The 22,863-nt window shown below is 37.8% G+C and overlaps 1 long non-coding RNA gene across 1 annotated transcript in view; it reads left to right on the forward strand.

Annotated features, from left to right (window-relative positions):
* Positions 1-22,448, forward strand: part of LOC307156114 — a 37,947-nt gene extending 15,499 nt beyond the window's left edge. Inside the window, exons 3-4 of the long non-coding RNA XR_013820657.1 lie at positions 12,825-12,920; positions 21,649-22,448. This is a non-coding gene — a long non-coding RNA (uncharacterized lncRNA). The remainder of the gene's footprint in view (positions 1-12,824; positions 12,921-21,648) is intronic.
* Positions 22,449-22,863: the final 415 nt, after the last annotated feature.

Consider the following 22,863-nt stretch of genomic DNA (forward strand, 5'->3'; position numbering starts at 1 on the left):
TGCATGCTGTCTCAGGGGAGCTCACACAAAGTCACCCCAAAACTTTGGTGTTTCGGGACCCTTCAAAGTCACCCCAAACCTCGAGACCCTTCAGAAATCAACACATTTCTGCAATTTTCAGCCATTTCTTTGGTAACTACATTGATATTATATCAAATAAGAGATAAATGTATTGTTTTTTTGTGTATGAACAAATAGTACTTTATCATGTTATATAATTTTCCTTTAAATCGAAAGATGAGTTTTATTAGCTTGCGTTCAAAGCTAATCTCTAGGTCAAACCATTAGCCTTACAGAAAGGCTAGACTGCCAAAGAATTAAGCATGTGAACTGCAAACAATAAATATTTTGTGATTCATTTTACATTCATTTACAAATAAATACATCATAAATTGTTTTGTAGCGAATATTATTTTCCCTGTATTACGTCTAATCACAACAACAAAGTTTGTCAATTGTCAGGCGTCTATGTCAGTTGAGGAGATTAACGTTACAAAGATTAACCAAGTGTTTTATTATGTATCATATCAATTACTTGGTTTTGTTTAACTCTGAAACATGAAATGTGGAGGTATCTGCTTTTTCCAAAAAAACAAAACAAAAGGCTATATAAAAAACATACTTTCAATGAACATTAATTTTGTAAGTTACCTGTATTTTTTGAGTTATTATTACTTAGGCTAATCAAAACAACCCAGCTGCACTTTGATTAATATTATTTGGAATGCACAAAAAAAACACAAAAAAACCCACATTTTATGAAAATGAACAACTGAGGAGTTATCCGTTTTTGCAAATGAACTCTTCTGTTGTAAATGTCCCAATTGGGAGACGGTGTGCAATTTTCATTGAGTTTAATTAAATGTTCATGTTATATATTTTGGTTGCATTTGTGAGTTAATAAACGCAACTGGTTGTGTAAACTTGGCACATAATATCTAAATATCGATAAATCAATCGATATAGCCCTGAATCGAATCGAATCGAATCGAATCAAATCGTAATCGTATCAGCAAATATCATATCGCTGTCTGCGATAATCAATAATCGATATTGTATCGTATCTTGTGGAGCTGTCCAATTTCCACCCCTTATTTGTAAATTGTATGTTGTGTAGGCTATATGTAATGTGTATCTTTGTTCTTTTCTTTTAAAGGGTTAGTTCACCCAAAAATGAAAATTCTGTCAGTAATTACTCACCCTCATGTTGTTCCAACCCCGTAAGACTTTCGTTCATCTTCAGAACACAAATTAAGATATTTTTGATTAAATCTGAGAGCTGGCTCACGCCTCCAAAGGCTTCTAAGACATTATAACTTGCTGGCCCAGAAAATGCATTAAAGACATCGTTAATATATTCCAAGTGACTACAGTGGCTCAATCTTAAGTTTATAAAGCGACGAGAATACTTTTTGTGCGCAAAACTCCCCCAAAAATAACGACTTTATTCCACTATTCATTTCCTTCTCTCTGGGCCTCGAGTTTTTTCACGTAGTATAACTGCGTAGCGCGTCTGTGTTGTACATCACACGTAGGCTCACTATTGGCTGACGCTGGTCATGTGTGTGATGCGTGTGACGTATAACACAGAAGCGCTACACAGTTACACTATGTGAAAAAACTCGAGGCCCAGAGAGAAGAAAATGAATAGTGGAATCAAGTCGTTTTTTTTTTTGGTTTTTTTTTTGCGCACAAAAAGTATTCTCGTCGCTTTATAAACTTAAGATTGAGCCACTGTAGTCACTTGGACTATATTAACGATGTCTTTAATGCATTTTCTGGGCCAGCAAGTTATAATGTTTTAGAAGACTTTAGAGGAGTGAGCCAGCTCTCAGATTTAATAAAAAATATTTTAATTTGTTTGTTTGTTCCGAAGATGAACGAAGGTCTTACGGGGTTGGAACAACATGAGGGTGAGTAATTACTGACAGAATTTTAATTTTTGGGTGAACTAACCCTTTAATAACAAATAAAATAATGACAATGATTTTTAACTTCGCCACTTTGGCCTAAATGTCTGCCATTCTTTTTTTATTTTATATTTGTGTTACCTTGTAAGGCTTTGTTTTCAAAATAGGGACATCAGTTTGCCTGCAATGCTCAGTTTCAACATGAAAAAGAATTGTGATAAAATCGTGAAACGTGATTTTCCTGAAAAAATCGTGATATGATATTTTTGCCATATCGCCCACCCCTACTTCAATGTCATGATTTTGACAGTCTTGACAAAGTCTAATGACTCAAAGAAAAGGAAAGGTCTTCCCTCTAGTGGTGTAGTCATGAAAATACATGATGACTTTAAAAGCCTCACAACACCTTTCTAAAATGGCCTACATTTTGTAACTTAATTTGTTCATATTTTAAGAATTTATTTATTTGTAAGACTGATGTTAAAATATATTCCATCTCGCCTGTTGTTTTTGTCCGCTCTGCAAACAAATGTGGGCCTGCATCTCTCTCACAGTTGACAGTCTTTATGAAAACATACCACTTCCTCCCTCATTTCCCAAAGAAAATTCAAGATCTTAATGACTAATTTTTAATAATTTTTTTTTTAGTTATTTTATTTAAGCTCAACACTATGGGCAGAATGTTCTAATTTACCATAGCAGACTCATGCCCTCTCTTAATTGCTACTGACACAGTTAGAGTCCGACAATCTTTTTTCTCTGTGACCTTTAAGACTATGTAAAAGAGCTGTAATTTTGAGCTGTTTGTTGCAAGTTTTTGTGTATAGACACTTTTATATATTTACAGTGTGTCTGATACTGCAGCATACTAATTTGCATAACATTCATATAATTAGTAAGAAACTTTCAAGTGCAATTTTTGGATCACCACAAAATGAGTAAATAATGGTAATCTTACGATATTAACATTGGTTTCAATATTTCCAAATAGAGGTGTGAGGGATTTGTTTTTAAATACATGGAGCTCATACGAATAGCTAAATTAAAAATGTGGCAGCTTCATTAAAATCTCTTTGTGGATATTTTGTATTGATATTGTGATTATGATGAGACAGATAAGAAATCCACTGTAAATACAGCAGATTAAAATATATTAGCATCTATCTGCATATTTGAAATTAATAAACCTTAGTGAGTGTGCCCTCTAGTGGTAGACATAAGCCTTCACATAATTTGACGTGTCCTCAGTGGGGTATATTGAGCTTCAGTAGGCCTGCAGTTCGCCCCTGGATTTCTTTTAACTTCTCTTGACGTCTCTCTTTTCCTCCAGTGGAGGGATTAAAGTTGACAAGCAGTATATTGATGTGGGCTCTTTATAGGAGAAAGCTGGAAGACTTAGCATTGAAATCGAACAGGCTGAACGCTCTCAAAAAGGATTTCTACCGCATATCTCACCTGTCAGTTCTCCTTGCACTGAGAGGAGTTAATTTTTTATCACAGAGTGTTTGCAGATGGAAAGAGAGCATTGTTCGTTGGGCTGCGATATGCGAGTGTTCATCTCATTTCATGCTCAGGACCGTAAACAGAAAGAAAAGCATTTTTTCGCTTGTCTCGTTCTCTCTTCCTTTCTCTCTGTCTTCTGACTGTGCCAATACGTTTGGCCTGCATTAGTGAATAGAGGTGTCCTGTTCACTCAGGGCTTTGAATGCATCTGTGCTTATTAATGCACAACAGGCATAGGGAGACTGAGATGATAAACTTTGATTTGTATGCAAATTGTTTCTTTTGTTCTGCATTTGTTGGCTGCCAGAGATCTTTTACTTATAACTTGTTCTCTCCTTTTCTGTGTCTCTCTCGCTGATGCTCTCCAACCCCCCCCCCAAAACATGCTTTCTCCATCAGAATGCAAATGCACAACTGATTCATCTGTTGGTTGATAAAACATTTAATCAACATCCCTGGCAGAGTTTAAAACTAAATAGGCTACATTCGTAAGATGACTCTGTAGGAGTCGTAAAATCCTTTGACAAAGTGAAAACATCATATTTCACTCTGTCTGGCAGTTCTCTCTAGTTAGTTCCTCTGGGCCAGTCAGTGTGTCTGTTCCAGGGCCATCTCGCTCTCTCTTCCTCTCACATTCTCCATGTTGTCACTAGTGTAAGGGGAATGCAACATGAGGCTGGTGACTGTCCTCTTCCCCTCTTTCTCTCACATCCAGCTGGCCCTTGCTTCTCCTCTTGAACCACCAGTGTGATTCTGGACTCCAGAAGTCCCAGCTGCTTGAATCAGGCCAGTCAACAGGCCCAGTTGATGTTTGGGTACAGCAGGGTGTTGGGGATTCATTTGGGTCATGTCAGAAGATCTGTCAACACATCGGTTCATTTGGGACATGTTCTGACTGTGTTTATTTCTGCCACTGAGCTGTGACCTGTCCCTGCTACATTGGGCACTTATGGTCCTGTTCCAATTTGGATGTAAAAGTGTACAAGTGCTCACAACAGAGTGAATTAATTTTTCCATGAAGGGCGAGTGTACAAGTCTGACATATAAAGTGAATTTCAGGGCATTTCACTCACAAATCATGTCAATTTACACTTCCTCAATTCAATGGGCATTTAAAGTGAAAAATGCCATTTTTACAACGCAAATGTGCATTTGAAGCTGCATATATACCACAATATTGTACGCATTATGTTTCTCTTGGACAGATGCGGCCTAAAGCATTAGCCTTTTTTCAAATGTTTTCCCCATTATTCAAAGACAGCTTTGAATACCTTTCTAGTCATTTGTGATTAACTAGATTAAAAATATTTTTACACACAATTTCTAGTGTTTAATGTTCTGTTATGTTGAAATTTAAGTCTTTTTGCTATAGTTACATTACGCGCATGTGTGCTATTGTTAGCGCAAGAAGTTTGAGTTAATGTTGGTAAGTTTATTAGGGTATATTTGATATACTAAAAATGCAGAAGCTTCCTTTGTGTTTTTCGTGTACAGACAACAATGTTGTCAAAATGATTCGCGAGAATGACCAAAAACGCTGTATTATATATGCCAGGCCAGTAGTTAGCGATGTCACTTTGTAAAAAAACACTAATACTGTACGTGCCTATATAGACCTTGTTCACAGCAGCGCCATCTTTGATTTTTAACAGGAATGAAAGTGAGGCTGTGAGGGATAGACATGCATCTCTTCAGTGGGTTGTACAGTTATTTAATGTGTTTTTGGATTGTTCTGCTTACGAAACACTGCAAATATATCTTTCCAAGGAATGCCAGTAGACAACAAACTCCAGACAACATGAACTGTGGGAAATCATAAGTGATAGGAGCTTTATACAGCTTTTTATAGCGGATACCATTGGAAAAATGGTAAGTCTATCCTTCACAGCCTGCTTACATACCTGTCATGGCGCTGCTCTAAACAAGGTCTATAGACTGAACATGTAATATGCATGGTGTCACCGTTTTTTTTTTTTTTTTTTCAAATGTGCGTTTTTGTAGTTTACACAGAGATGATAACGGTGTCGTTTTCAAAGACTTGCACTTTCAGCTTGCGTTTTCAGGCCCCCAAAACGCCATTGTCATGTAAACGAAGGGCCAAAACGCATAAAAAGTTTTCAACCAGGGGGTCAGGCCAACTAGGCACTCAGCAAACTTCTATGGGGGTCTCAAGATGATTTAAAATAAGACAAAAAAGCTAAAATGGCTAAAATCAATAGGCCTATATTTAATATTTTAATTCACCCCTTCTTCTTTAAGGATTCACATTTTTGGAAAATTTATGAAGTAGAAAAGTTTCTAGACTTAAAATCTAAAACACCATGGACATTTGTATACATTTTATGAATTTTCTAGCTATGCCAAGCTCTTAAAAAGCTCTTTTTTTGTGTACACTGTAAAACCCAATGAGTTAGGATAATTTGCATTGAAGAAACTGACATTTAAGTTTAGAAACTAGTAGTTATAAATAAATGTTAACTCATTTCATGTGAAAAAAAAGAAGAATATTGCTTAATATTCATATAGGCCTACTATAATATTAATGTACTTTATAGCTGAAACTTCACTTTATTGATTTAGGGGCCGTTTACACAACACCATTTTCAACATTTGAATGAAACTCTTTCAGTACATCTTTTATGTGGCATTTATGTGTCTTTATACAGAATTTGGAGCAACAAAGAGCCACCTCAGAGCAGCCTAAACTTGTCTGTGTGAAAGATGCTTTTTCGTTAAGAAAATAGGTTGCCTAAAGGAAAGCTAATTTCGTATAGCCTACATGCCGCTACATTTACATGACACATATTATAGCGCAGTGATGGAAATACTAGGATGAATTATTGATCATAAACCCATTATCTCTAGCATAATTTATTCATGAGCGCATTAACAGACTCAAACGCTTCAGAATGATTGTTTCTCAATTGTTGTTGCTTTTGTACTCAAAAACAAATTCTGAAAGCATGATGATTTCATGGGCTTTTGTTTGATTGGCGTTTTGTACATGAAAAGGGCCCAGAACAGCATTTGTTGTATTATTTTGATTTACCGCTTTTTTCCCGCAATCTTGTAAACACTGATGGAATAACGCGTTCCATAATGACGAAGTGGGCGCGCAGAGTGTCTCCTGTGGCGTCTCTCCGTCTCAATAATAGGTCAACAGCTGTATTTAAAAAATTAATCACATTTCTTGGCAGTCGCAAAGGTTAGCACGTCGCTTTTGGAGATGCAGCCTGAGCACTCTGATCGGTGGAAACTCTCGGTGGAGATGAGCGGTCTCGGAGCTGCCTTTGATGAGACGAGCATGTAAATGATTTGTGTCTTAGAACCCGTGAGCGCGCTCGGCGGGCGCGTGGAAACAAGTTCGATTGATTGCTTTGCTTTGAGTTTGCAGTGAATGCATTTGCTCGGAACACACAACGTGCACACATACATATCCATCACAGAGCAATCAGACCGGAAATGACATTTAGATATAGGCAACACTTCATCTAAACATTTTCATAGCCTACTGGGTGCGGATGGTGCTGTGAATGAGTTTACCGTCTCAAATCATCTATAGGCCTGTTTACCTACTGTTTACCTTTTACAAGATCCATACGAATGGCAAAATTAAAAGATATCAAGAAGTGTGTGAACATTCAGGTAAAATATTAATGGGTAGGCTGTCTTGAATTGCTTTTAGTTACTTTAAAATATTCACATATTGTTTTTCCTGATAGAGGCTGAAAGAGTGACTCCTGTTCATATTCATCATTTATTATCATATCATATAAAGAATAATTGTGTAAAGCAAAAACTATTATGTTGTAGATAACAGTTTTGAGAAAGGCAATAAAATGTGTCCCCCTAGTTTAGTTAAAATAGTTGACCTTGGCTAGTTAAAATAGCTGCAAGTATTCAAATTTCCATTTTGAAATTAATCTTAACAAAAGTGTTCAAATTCTTTCGATTTTCTCTTTAATCTAGGTTAAAAAAAACAGTTCAGTAGTGACAATTCAACATAGATGGAGCTGAAAATCTATTTAGGCCCTATAGTCTCAATTCATTCGGTCCGAATGCAATGATATGATGTCCTACCGCTACCTGCCTGTCAACATATATATTTCCATTCTTCCGCGCACCCTGCTTGGAGTTTCTCCAAATAAAACAAGCTTATGCTGCGTTCACTTCATGTCGTAACCTTAATTACGAGATGGCAACCCGTGACGTTCTACCTGGAGGAGCTGTTCACGTCCTCAGACTCGGATTTATGCATGTTTATGTCAACACTATCATTGCTGAAATGAATCTGCAGCAGTCAGGTGGTGTAAGTAAGTAAGTTTTTTTTTTTATGTTCATTATTATTGTAATGTTATGTGCTTTGAGACAGAGATGATTTAAAGCTACACTGTGTGATATTTTCCCCCATCTAGCGGTGAAATTGTATATGTCTACCCAGTGAATATTAGTTTCTGTTCCTTTCAATTTCGAGGGCGTTTTAACTCCTACGGTGGCCGTATTATTCCAAGATTAACATGGCTTCCTTTAAAACTCATAGACAGTAAAAGAAATGGACACAGCGAGCCCATAGGTTTCAACGGAGACAAGTGAAGTCAATTAGAAGCACTGACTTCCTGGGGGTCGAGCGTACTGCGCAGACTCAGGCCCCGTTTACACGATGGGAAAACACAGATATTTCCCTGCGTTTTGGCCTGTCATTTACACGAAAACGCCGTTTTTATCCCAGAAAACGATTATTTCTAAAAACTCCGGCCAAAGTGGAGATTTCTGAAAACGCCGGTTATGTGTTGCCGTGTCAACTGGGAGAAACGGGGTTTTAGGTTCTCAAACGTCATATTATGCGCCAGAAAATGCTTACGTCATGAAGCATTTTGAAAGGAACAGGAAGTCGCTCGTGCTATTCGTTGTTGTCGATTTTGAGGATTCTGATTGGCTTGCATGGCTTTATCCTTCTCCCTACACTGCCGCCCATAGGTTTGGCATAGTTATGATGGCGCTCGACGGCGTATTTATGCGGGTTGATGTAAACGACAACTTTTTTGAAAACGATGTTGTGTGCACAATGTTATTTTTGAAAACGGAGGGGGGGAAATATTCGTTTCTCTAAATACCCGGCTATGTGTAAATGTGGCCTCAAACTGAGCTTGACGACGTAGATGTGACGTGAGCAACCCGTCTGTCTTCTAGTAGCTGTGCCAAGAGAAATCTGAATCATTCCTTTCCGAAACTTGCAGAGACAGAAAGTGTGAGTAGGGGCTGTCCATGAGCTAGAAGCAGGATAAACTTTTGCTAAGTATTCTGATTAATTACTTTGTCATTTTGCCTCCACGTCCCCCCGATTGCCCGTGAGCTTCTCCTCCTGTCCATACGGTAATTTCTCTACTGGTTATGACGCAATCGTTAGCCTATTTTTTACAAAAACTGCTTCTACAGGGCCATAACGTAAGCTACAAAGTAATGGAGCCTTTTATACATTTTCGTGTTTCTTTAGAAATAAAAAATGGACAAATGGAGTCTTTAAACGCCTCAGATGTAAAGTTATTCGCTGTCAAAGTGACGCCAAAATGAATGGGAGTCAATGGAATGCTAACAGCAGGTGGTCCGCTAATCAATGGCGGCGCCCGGGGAAGCTTCAAGAAAATATCAAACCCTGCCCCCCTGTTAAAACTATCACCTGTGATCCGTTGCAGCACAGATTTATGTTACAAGGTAAACAATACTTTTTCACCATTGACGCGAGGAAAAGTAACGCAAGTTATACTAGAGGTCGTTCTGGCGTTATGCACAACCATGCTATGGTTAGACAAGCAACTATAAAACTTCGAATTTACAGAAATAGGCTGAATTACCTGTCGAGAAGAAAGCAGGCAACTTCGGCGTCTGTTTTAAAATCTTTGCTCCTCATGAGCTCTTTCCATCTGGGAAAAGTTACTCCAGTATTGACTTTAGTCTTGCTGATTTGCCTGTCGCGTTGACGTTTTAATTCTTTCTTTCGCTTCCTTGGTGACTCTGCTACATGTCCTCGAAAATAGGCGTGATCCTCCATCAGCAATCTTTCAAATCTGCCGGCAGTCGCGAGTAATCTCCCCCTCGCATTCGTCTCTGTGTCACTAAAGCGCGAAAGGCGAAGCTTGAATTTACAGGTATGTCCCTCTTTGGCTAATGTAGTTTCAAGATGGAGGGGCAACATGGCGACCAGCATTCGAACCCCTCACCCGTATTTACTTTCAATGGCAGAGTATAAACTTACGAGAATACTTTATTACTTGAAAGAAGTAAATATACATTAATGAACACATATATTTTTGAAAGAACTAAGTGTTTTTTGCTAAGAATCCACCATCTCTCGTGATGCTTTGCAGAATCTTCTGTGTACGCACACAGAAGATTCTGCAAAGTGTCACAAGGGAATTCAAGTGTTTTGAAGAAGGTGTAGCTTTGGAGATGCTCTGAAGGGAGGGTGGGATCTCATGCTTTTAAAGCTAGCTTGCTATTGCTAGCCACTCCAAAATTGCCTTCCAGTATTTATTGTAAATATTTGACATCATTTATTTATTTTTGCGTCTGAATGTGTTGACCCATATTGACTTTATATAATAATATTCAACAAATAGAATATAATTCCTTGATATCAACTTTTATATTTTCATTTTTATATATATTTTTTATTTTTTATTTTTTTTTATCCTATTCAGTGAAAGATAATAATTTGAGTTAGAGCTGTGTTAGAAAGCTCTTTGTGTTACCAGGGATGGATGTGCTCCAGTGCTCAGAAATCTTTCTCCAAGCATGTACTGAAGGTGTGTATCTCTCGGCAGGGACTCTGTGCTTGTACTTGGCAATGACTACATTAATATCTACCTGACATTAATACCTACCTGGTGTTAAAGTATTCACAAATTAACTGTCTGTGTATGTTTTTTTTATGTGTGATATTACATTAGTTTGCAGCACATTTATCTGTCATACAGATTAAAATGTCCTATTTTTGCTTAGTCCTGCTGTCCTTGATTGAGTGCTGTTGTAATGTGCTCAGGTAAGCACAGTTAATCAGCTTTGGTTGTGTGCTTTCAGTAGGAGCTGGATTTTATTTTATATGATTTGTATCTGTCACACAGAAGACCTTACACCAAAGAGCAGATTTTCATAAATGTATGGATTTGACTGCATATGGATTTAAATAGTGTTTTTTTTATTATGGCCGATGCCGATATCTTAGAGAGCAGGGTGGCCGATGGCCGATAATATATATAATTTATATTTATTTTAATTAATATTTAATAAATTAGAAATAAATATGAAATCAATTAAAAAAAAAAAAATTAAAATAAACATGCTTATGCAATTGATTCTGGAATCCTATTACAGTATTTTTTTTTTTTTTTTTTACAAATAAAGTAATTGTTTACAAATATATGAATATATTAATAAAAAGGAAGTAAACACTGTAACAGGGCACTCAGAGATTTGTTTAAATTATATGAACGTTGACCGTAAATGAGAAAGTACTAACGCCTATTGCCTGTTTCTAATCATATAAAAGCAAACACTAATTTTTTTTCCGCATACGGCTACTTTCTTTGTTTAACAGTTCTATCTAATAACATATTAGACTTTTAAACAGAGACTGTGAAGTTTAAATGAAGACGGATAATAGTGCCGCCCGTCAAAATAAAAGTGCCGCTTCTAACACATCGGCCAATGATAAAAACTTTAAAAAATGCAGAATATCGGTCGACCACTAATTTAAATACTTTTATTTATTTATTTTACAATTGTACCTACTGTAAATCAGTAACTATTTACATCTCAGGAAATTATGACAGGATTAAACACAAAATTGCGTGTTCATACTGTCACTTAAGTTCCATCACAGTGTTTTCAGAATTACCCTGCTTGTTAGTTGCTTATAAAGAACTATATGTCTTTGTGCATAACTCACATACAATGGGAAAAAGCCACTAAGTAAGCAGTAGAGATTGAAGTATATATTTTTATTTTTTTACCTATGTTTTAGAACTCATACAGTACACAAATAGACATAATATGGTGTGTTCAAGTCATCTTGTAAAGATTGTATTTACGAGTTGAACGCACATGAACGCCACCACAATGTCGTAAATACGAGTGGGAAGCTCGGGATTTTCTTTACGAGTTGGAGGCGTGTCGGTGAGAAACTTTATCAGTGATATTGTCAGCCTGTCAGGCTTTTCTATTTACAGCAAAATAAGCTAATTGCCTGCACAGAATATGATGGCATTATAATATAACAATATAATATGTAACAATAAAGTTTTGCAACGTGGCTTCATAAATTAAAAACATAAAAAAGCATAGCACACCTGATGCACATTTCTTTGTTCTTCATTTTCTAGAACTAAAGTTTAAGAACCTTAATTGCTGTATTTTTGTGTAATTAATTAAGAGAAAGTACACCGCCATCTTACTCCGACGAAAGTGACTTGAACGCATTTGCCGTCGTAAACACGACTTCCCACCTCGTAAATACGAACTTCCCAGGAGGACTTGAACGCGCCAATAGTAACTATTGATCACCTTGATGAAATAAACAAAGCAACTGAAGCAAAATATATATAGCCTATATATATATATATATATATACATTTTTTTTTTTTTTACAAATATTTGGATTTGCAAGAACTACAGAAATATGCAACCTACATTTAATTTAACACACACACACACACACACACACACACACACACACACACACACACACACACACACACACACACACACACACACACACAAAACATGTATAGAAAGAATGAACAGAAACATGGCCTAACAAAATTTATTTTACGTATTTGAGCTCTAACAGTTGATTTTTGTGCCCTGTGTGTTTTTCTTCATCACATTTGATCTGTAACTTGTTGGTCTCCAGTTGGCAAGTCAAAAGTCATTGAATGAGAGTGCTGCCCCCTAGCGACAATCTAAATACATATTTTCATTTCTGTTTCCTGGAAGTTTCTTATTTTTTCACTTTATTAGGCAGATTTCTTTGTAATAGGACAGGATTATGTTCTTGTTCCATATCCAGCCCAAAGTAGTTTAGCGGCTTTATGTTACAGAACATTCAGAGTCAGTCACGCTTGTGGTTTTCTCATGGATATGTGGACTGAAAACAGCAACGAAGCGTCTGTGTTGCTGCAAAAAACTAGCACCTCTTTTGTGATGTGTGCATGTGTGTAGGGAGTTAGGATGTTGATTATACGGGTACAGACGTCTTGCCTCCCCTCATTCCTGTTGCCTGTGATCTAAATGGCCTCCTCTCATTTTGTAAGCACTACCTGGCACGCCATCTCTCTCCTTTCCTTTCCCTCTATTTCTCTTGAATTCTCTGTCTCTCTTACTTATACCCTTCTCTTCTCTCTCCTCTCTTTTCAGGATATTGAGAAGGACCTTTGTCAGGAAGTAGAGGCCCATGGGGTGTTGGGGCGGTAGAGAGACACAAAGAAAGACTAGAGGATCACCTTTCAGAATGTAGGTAAAACAGATGCACTTTTAACTTTTCGGACCGCAGGTATCAAAGACCTTTGGGTGAAAGAGTGCTGATGGAGTGGCTTTGTAATGAGTGTAATGAGAGGTATTTTATTGTGACTTTGATGGTGTTTATATCAACATGAAATTTGTAAGATCAGTGCCTTTGAGAACCTTAAGTATAAATTATAATTTATGTGAGATGATCAGTGATTGCTTAAATCAATTTTTTTCAAACTGGTGCCACAAGGGTTTGCTAAGGGGTCCACAAAACATTTGAGTCAAAACACACACACACACACACACACACACACACACACACACACACACACACACACACACACACACACACACACACACACACACACACACACACACACACACACACACACACACACAAAGATGTTGATTATACATATTTACAAATATTTTATTCTATTGATAGCCCTAGTTTTTAATACAATTAATTTGCATAATTTTTGGGGAAAAAGTCTTCATCTCTCTTTATTTGCGACGTTATGTTAGAGTTGCACAATTGTTCGTTAATAGATTGCAATCTCGATTCAAACACCCACACACAATCTTATTCTTTTGAACCACACCACACTGTATCATTATTTCTGTGTTACAATAATTGAAATGATCACAGAAGTACTGAGATAAAAGTTTATTATTGGGATGTAAACACTGATGTGTACGGTAGCGAACAAAATAGAGGAAATCACCCTATGAAACTAATGTGATGCTTCAAATAAAGATTGTATCAATTACATCGTTACACCAGTAGGTGGCAACAAATGACTGTTAAAACCATGTATGCCTACTTGTCATTGAATCATTCATTCAAGAGATTGTAAGTAAAGTTAAGAGATTCACAGTAATGAAACAAGTGAAGAATTTTTCTAGCATGCTCAGTTTTCATTATTTTAAAAATTCTTTGAAATATTTGTATATAAGATTACTGGATATTCATTGTGCAAAGTGACACACACACACACACACACACACACACACACACACACACACACACACACACACACACACACACACACACACACACACACACACACACACACACACACACACACACACACACAATTTAAAATGATATTCTGTTTAGTTTTATACATATAACATTAATAATGGGTAGAAAAAAACAAGATAAGTTAATACAAAGTAATTATTATAACAAAGACAATATTTTAATAGTTTGACTTGAGTCAATATAAGGACAATATATAAGACAATATAAAAGGCAATTATTTAATTTAAAAAGTAACATGTCTTTATACACTCACTGGCCACTTTATAGGTACACGTTCAACTGCTCGTTGACACAAATATCTAATCAGCCAATCACATGGCAGCACCTCAATGCATTTAGGCATATAGACAAGGGCTGCGTCCAAAAGCTTAAAAATGCTGCATTCGATGGATGGTAGTTCAAAACCTTCGTCCAAGGTAGGAAGTCATCAAGGCACGAAGTCATCAAGGCACGAAGTCATCAAGGCACGTTCGAATGTTAGCTTAACTTCCTGTCTCCTGAGATACCTTTATCTGATCGATTTTTGAATGCAGCATAGATGTATTCTTCGCTGATTTTGATATCCCACAATTCTGTGCTTTCCATTCTGTGACAGTTGAGCTAAAAAATAAAGATGGCGCCTGAAAGTTGCAGTTGGTGATCAGTTTGTGTGTAAATGTGTTTTTGATCAACTTTCTTCTGACTTCTAATGTCATTTTGTAGTGAGAAATAACTATTGTAGTAATGACATATTTGCTTCGTTATCACCAAAACTCGATATTTTTTTGGTGTAGATCATTAAACCGTTATGCTGCCAAATTTAAGTTTGTCCAAAATCAGATTTGTGAGGTACCTCTATGCGCAAACACTGCCTACAAAGTCATTGCCTGACAAGGCAGCAAGGCAACAAGTCAGCTGCCTAAGTTTTTGGATGCAGTGATGGTCAAGATGATCTGCTGAAGTTCAAACTGAGCATTAGAATGGGGAAGAAATGTGATTTAAGTGACTTTGAGCTTGGCATGTTTGTTGGTCTGAATATTTCAGTAACTGCTGATTTACTGGGATTTTCACGCAAAACCATCTCGGGTTTACAGAGAAAATATCCAGTGAGCTGCAGTTCTGTGAGTGAAAATGCCGAGAGGTCAGAGGAGAATGGCCAGACTGGTTCGAGCTGATACAAAAGCAACAGTCCTGCTGACATGTCCATCCCTTTATGACCACAGTGACCATCATCTGAAAGCTACTTCCAGCAGGATAACACGCCATGTCACAAAACTCAATTAATCTCAAACTGGCTTATTGAACATGACAATGAGTTCACTATACTCACATGGCCTCCACAGTCACCAGATCTCAGTCCAATAGAGCACCTTTGGGATGGGGTGGATCTGGAGATTCGCATCATGGATGTGCAGCCGACAAATCTGCTGCAACTGTGTGATTCTGTCTTGTCAATATGGACCAAAATCTCTGAGGAATGTTTCCAGCACCTTGTTGAATCTATGGATGTATGAATTAAGGCAGAAGTGTGTCCAACTGGTACTAGTAAGGTGTACTTAATAAAGTGGCCGTTGAGTGTAATATCCCACATAATATTTTTTTCTCACACAATATATATCGGGTCATTATACATGACGGTATGTACTGTAGCTGCCTTTTATATTTTATAAAGGGGGGCTTCTCGCTTGGGGATCATCATATTTTTGGGTCCTTGGCTTCACAAAGTTTGAAAATGGCTCCCATAAGCAATTTCGTGTTCTCTAATACTATAGGTGCTCCATTGAGAAGGTACTTCAATAAATCACAGTTCTCAGTGATTCTCCTCTGATAACAGTAAGCAATACCAGTAGATCAGTGTCACTGCAGCATCTTCAATTCATATCAGTAAAGTAAAAGGAGATCGGTACTTCAACTGTAATTTTCCGTTAGAAGTAGAATAAAGACCCAAATTGAAAAAGACCCCTGTTATGGGCTGTGTAGGGTGTCTCCGGCATTAAAGGTGTGTGTGTTTCTGTGTTGAATAAATAAATGTTGTGTTCTGAGCTGTCAGATGTTTGTGTGGCAACTGCTCAAAGATCTGACAGCCTATGAATCAAAAGCAGCCCTGCACCAGCAGCCATTAATATGCAAACAGAGAAGACGGCTTAAGTTTAATTTATATAACATTCCCCAAAGAATCATTATTATTCTAGGGATCTTGCCAGCAACATTTGGCCTATAAAGAAATTAACTTTGTCTCCTTGTTAAGTACACCAATGCATCAAGCTATAATCTCTGCAATAGATGAATCATATTTCATATTATACAAGACGAATGTATTCATATTTCTTATTTTTCTAATTTTTCCTGTCTGACCATCTGTATGTATTAAGTCTCAGTAAGATTAATCTCTTGATCCTATTGGAGTAGGTGGCAGGTGTTTTTCCTAATACATCTATGAGTAAATAAGGCCTAGTATCAGGACATAATCCCCTGCATTATTTTTATATCTCACACCAATGTCACAATTTCTATTGTGTGTGCGTGTGTATGTGAACGGTGGGGGTAGCATATGCCCAGGCATTTCCTAAGAGCAGCATGTGAATATCAGTGGTGTATGAAATTGCTTGGAATGTCTCCGGATCATAGTGCTAAATCATTTAAAAGCTCCTTCCCCTTGAAACGGTATCCGTCTTGACAGGAAAGTATGCATACATCTATGTGTGCATGTGTAAGAAATGGGGGAACTGGAGGTGTGTTTAAAGAGAGAATGCAAGGGTCAATGCAATTGTGACCTCTATCTATTGCTGCATTACCAGGTCCTTTGTGATTATCAAATCAGCTTCTCATTCATAACATAAAGTGATTGAACATCAGCATAAGTCTGTCGTCAGTCAAATCTGTTAAAGTCTGGTCTCTTGTTTGGTGGCTTGTGCGTATACTAATATAGTATGTATTCTCATTGCAGTGCGCAGCTCTCACAGATATAAACATCTCTTCGGAGGCACTTTAGGCATACTGATTGGGATGGCCATTTGCAATATGAAAATGAATTCCTAAGCCCTTCAGTTGCCTTCATCTGGGCCTGATCTTAGGTCAGCCCCCACAAGGCTCACGCACGCTGCGTAATTCATCCCTCCGTATTATCTCAATAATGATAAATTCGTTGCCTTATGAGTAGAGATGTATCCGCTGATGGGGCTTTGGCTGTTATTTAGGAAGGGGTTTGGATCACTTTTGCCCTCTAATCCTACGGGTAATGAGGGGGGCTGTCACCATCACAGAATTGTATTGTAATTGTTAAGAGCAATTTACGGTACATGTAAGAAATATAACTGATTATGTAGTGCAATCTTTGCATTGTTTTTAGGTCTGTCAAGGGAGGTTGTAATCAATATTTGAGCAAATTTGTCTGATGAGGTAAAGCACGCGCGCACACACACACACACACTATCAATTACACTTATATTTTTATAATAATATACTGTATAATTCATGCCAAATTAGACATTCTCATCTTTTTCTGTTCAGTGTTAAAGCTTAATAATTAATAAACACGATCAATCAATCACATTTATTTATATAGCACATTTAAAAACAACATATGTTGGCCAAAGTGTTTACATATACCAGGATCTAACAAATTCATACAACCTAAAAAAGCACAAGACCAAATACAGATCAAATACAAAAATCTATGCAAATTAAACACAATAGAACACAAGTGAGAATAGAGAGAGGTACAGGATCTAATATGGACAATGCACAAGGACTTTATTTTGAATGTAGAATAGCATTAATGTCCTTATAGGCTTGTTGGAATTTTTATAATATCTATTAAGGTTATCAAACCTCTTTAGGAACAGTCTGTGTTAGTCTGTCTTTCTTAGCTTGTGTGCGTGTTTAAGTTTAGATCTGGCCTGTCAGGCTAATTGATGACTACTGGGTGCATTTCGGAAGCCAAGGGCACGGAAACTCCTCAGGAAAGTCGCTGTTGCGTGTCTCTTGGGCCTCTCATTGAACATTGAAAGACTGGCAGGGACACTTCAACCCTGCATGAAGTGGCTGGGTTACACCCACCCTCCTTCCTTCCTCCCAGCATGCATGTGGCCTCCTTACCAGCAACAAGGTTAACATTTGTGTCTGGGGAGTGGCAGTGCCTGCTTTCTGTCTGTCTTGATACATGCTTGAATCCTATGTTTGTGTCTTTGTTTCTTTCTCTCGCCTCTATCGTTTGGAATCAGAGTAAAGACCGTAATCTAGTTTTCTTTTTGTTCCTTGTAATACGTTTTTAATTATGAGCCTTTGGGGCCTTAATTTTCATACAGACTTCATGGTAAAGTGTTTGTTCAAACATATACAAGCAAGCGCACACAATTTTGCACGAATCGTGACTCCCGGCTGGCATTCATTAGGGCTTGTAATTGATTGCACATGGCGGCTGAATATGTGATATGTGTATGTTCCCTCACACGAAAGGTGTAGAGGGGAATTGCCTGGTCGTAGCATTGTTAGCCGTCTCCTGGGGGGACAGATTTCCTGTGCTTGCTTTGCACGCGTGGCATGCTGTTGGCCAAAGCGACGGGCCAGTGGTGAGGGAAATGCCACATGCCAGAAGATTTAATCAAGGCTGACAGTTAAGGCATGTAAGAAATGGGCACCATCTAAGAGAATAAGAGAAAACTGTCGCTTGCTATCTACCCATACTTTTTCATAACTATAAAAGGAATAAAAGAAAAGAAAAAAAAAAAAAAAGTAGAAAAGATAAAAAAAACAAGAACAATGTTTTTTCAGAGAGAGAGGCCTAATGGCTCATACTGGACATGTGTATGCAATTATACCATGATGTACACAAACTCTTTGTTGTCTGTGAGATGACGGATGACTGCAAGTAATCGCCACATCTGAAATTTGATCATCTAGAGTTCTTTTGAAACAACATCTAATATGTATGTCAAGTGACTAAAGATATCGTTTTTGGTGAAGTCATATTAGATATTGATGTAATGGCTTTATAGAAAACTATTATCTCTAGTAATAAACCAATAGCCTACATGTCAATAATAGCAAACCTGCAAAATATTATACAAATGTTTTTGTTATAAAGAAACCGAGAAATAGTTTAATATTTACCTTTGTAATTTAAAAAGTCACAATTTAAGAATTCGTTCACACAACTTCCATAATGTAATTTCCATAACAGTTCATTGTGTCCTAAAGCTTTTGTCAAAAACCAGCATTAAAAAACATATTCATATAATCATATTATTTTTATTATTACGTTATTTACATGTCTGTATAGTGACGTCACATAAACATCATTGATTCTATGTAAGTTAACCACTACAAAACAAACCATTGTTCGCCGGCACTTTCAAATTCCTGCTTGTCAAATCTCGGAGTGTTATTTCTAAACAACTGTTTCTCTGTGCAAATTGCTTTCATGATGTCACCGTATTCCAAAATCTTTTTCACTTGTTCACAAGCATCACTAAAACAGTGTTATGAATAGTCTTTGCTTTTTTGTGACTTAAAACACTGTTTATATGTGGATGGGATGCCACAGTGCAGAGAAATACTGTATTGTGGATGGGGCCTAAATTATACTGTGAATGTGGCATGATAAATGTTTGCACAAACTCAAGAAATGATATTAAACCCAAATTAATATGAAAATGAAACCCGTGGATGTATGTGTGTGTGTGTGTGGTGTGATCTCTATACCCTAGGTGAAAATGAAAAGTTTTCAGAACCTGTAACCTCTCTTCCCCTGCCAGTAATCTCCTCAGAACCCTGTAATCCTGGGCGCATGCAGATGCCGCGACGGGAATATTGCTGTTCATATTCTTAATCTGCTCTCAAATGCCTTTCTGTTCCCCTGACGAAGCGCCCCTGCTCGCCTTGTTCTGTGGGGAATTAAGTGTACTTCACAGGATTCATGCAGAGGTAGATATTCTGGTCGCGATGGAGCTTTAAGGAACACCCGTGCTCACGCGAGGTCTCCAATGGCGCATTTCTCATAAACAGAGCAAGTGAAAGTGTGGAGGTATAGAGGCATGATGAGTGCCTGCGTTTGAAATCTAAGGAGGAGTAAAGCTGGTTTAAGTTGGCCTGGTTAATCTGTGTGCCCGTTTCATGTGACAGAGAGAGACAAGCCTGCACACCTCATTGAGAGGCTGAATATTATGCATTAAAGGCTTCAGTAGACAGGTAGACAGATAGAAAGATTGAAGCAGGCAACATGCAGGGCCTCATATCAATGGATATCACGACACAGCCTACTGTAGAGCTTTGAGTCTGTTTGAGGACCTTTCCTTTAATCACCCTAATGATTCTCATGACATATTATAATATCATGCACGTTAAAATGTTAACAACATGTGTTATAATATCCTGTCTGATTCATATTCTTAGTATGGATTATTTGTTTCTGAAAGCTTGTGAAAATGCTTTAAATTCGTATAAATTCTTATAATCTCATAAAGCTTTTTTAGCCTCGTTTGCCTTACTGTACGTGTTGCAGGCAGATTGTTACAGATTATCTACCCTCTAGTAGTATAAATGGTACATTATATATTCTAAACAAATAGATAATGTATTCTATGATAGATCAATACAGGACATTGAAGTTGTTTTGTAAATGTTCTAAACCAAAAACAGATGGTTTATTTCAGTTTCTTTATTTTCTCTTATTCTCTTTTTGTGGATTGAATATGCCAGTCAGTTGGTGCTGTGTGTGTGTGTGTGAGTACCTACTTAACTATATTTTGGGGACAAATTTGTACCCAGAAGTGACCAAAACCTGACAAAATCTCACAAAACCTCCTTTTAGGGACGTCCTCATTTGTAAATCTTTTAGAAAAATAAAGTAATTAAAGGTTTTTAAAAATGGAAAAATGCAGAAAGTTTTGTGTGATGGATAGGTTTAGGTGTAGGGTTAGTGTAAGGGGATAGAAAATACAGTTTGCACAGTATAAAAACTATTACGTCTATGGAATGTCCCCATTTAGATAGCTAAGTAAGCGTGTGTGTGTGTGTGTAAGCAGGTGAGTCCTGTGTGCCAGCGGAGTGTAAAATGTGGCACTTGGATTGACACCCGAATGACAGATACCAGTGAAACTCACTCTCGCTTCAGACACCTGAGATTATTCTCAGGGAGCTGAAGCTGTAAACAAAACATTGTCAATGGCTGCACTCGTGGAATGCCGTCCTCTGTTTTTTTTTCTTTTGTGTTGCCATTTCTGCCCCACCCCCTGTTATTCAATAAAACATGGACGAAGGCTAAAATGTAGTGAAGAGAATATTTTTTTTTTTGTGCTGTTTCTTGAAGAAACACTCCCTCAATTATAAATGTATTGAGAGAAGCCTGTTCAACTCACCGAGCGGAACTAGGGGGCGATGGTGTGTGATGGAAATTCATTCTTTTGAAACGACATGCTGTACATTTGCATGTGATTCTTCTGTCTGAAAGTGTGTGTTTGTGTTAATTCTTCATCCCCCCCAAAAAGCATACCATGTCACAATCCTCAGCCCTGCAGAGTTAGTGAACAGTGGATGGAATACGGTTGGTTTGGTTCGCATGTGTGTTTATATTTATATTGGATGAGATCTTTCCACTCACAGCTTCGAGCCACGCTTCTGTGCATCCACTTAATTTTCTCCGTCCCAATTTCAATGCCTCCCATGGAAAATGCTGATTAGTCTTTTACTTTCTATCCCCTTCTTCAGGTCACCTTGTAAGGAGGGTCGTCTGGCGGTTGGGTGCGTGGAGGGGGAGGCAGCCAAGTGCCACACACACACTCCTTAAGACTTATGAGTGCATCATAACCTTGACCAAGACAATCTGTTCAACGACACTTAGCGAAGATTCCTCATGATGTCCCTCAGAGCCGCTGGGACTCGACTCTTCTGTTCTTTCTGTGCGCTATCAGCTCAGCGCCAGATCGCCGCCCTTACCGTTCAACGGCCATTACTCCATTTGCAAGATAAATCTGGACTGCCGTGTCAAATCAATCACAACTGTCATTTCATCCACTCAGACCACAGCACTAAATTGAAGCTTTTTTGCCCATATGCATTCCAAATAGTCATCAATTCTCCGCGGTACATTCATTGTTTGCTTTGACAGCTGCAGGCAGGTAACGAATGATAGGTAGTTTCATTTTGAGGCAGCGTGGGTCGGCTTGGACGCTAGGCGGCAGTTGTTTGCGTCCTTTTTCTGTACTGCAATTGTACGTCTCATGTTGTGTGCACTCCATCTTTCCCTTCTTGGTGAGAGGGAACGCTATTATATCACATTTTCCCTTTTTTTTTTTGCATGGCTGTCGTACATGTGTCGACATTGTCTGTTAGCAAGTGTCTGAAATGTATATCTGGGTAAATATTTGTGTCACCAAGGACGTGGGTAAGAACAAACAAGTGTTCCAGTAGGCCTTTGGTGAGGAACCCTACATGCTTACAGCATGTCTACATTGTGAATACAGCATGAAAACAGTCGTTCTGTTCTCAGGCCACGGTTCTGATCCCTGTCCTCCTCCTTGTTAGTCTGTAATAAACATGGCTTGTCCACTAAAAGATGACATGGAAAGGAAGATTTAGTCAGCAGCTGCAGGCTTTATTTTTTTATTATTTGAATGTGTTATTTCTTTTTGACATTGGATTAGGGATGTTAGTTTAAATAACATGTCTTTTCAGCCGATTGGGGTCACCGTGGACTGCGTGGCAGACGTCATTTTTGGGATGTTGGGGAAAATTCCACAAATGTTGGCGTTTGGTAGTCGAAAAGATTTTTTCCCTCTATCAAACACTGTAAACAGCAGATAGCAAAACATATTTTGTAAACACATCCTGACACTGGAAGATAATCCTCACCCATGTGACTCATTTACAAGTGCTGTTGGTTTAGCTAATGCAAAAACAAGGATCACTTTACTTTCACTGCCA

The sequence above is a fragment of the Squalius cephalus genome (genome assembly GCF_949319135.1).
Source record: "Squalius cephalus genome assembly, chromosome: 3".
In the NCBI taxonomy this organism is placed as follows: domain Eukaryota; kingdom Metazoa; phylum Chordata; class Actinopteri; order Cypriniformes; family Leuciscidae; genus Squalius; species Squalius cephalus.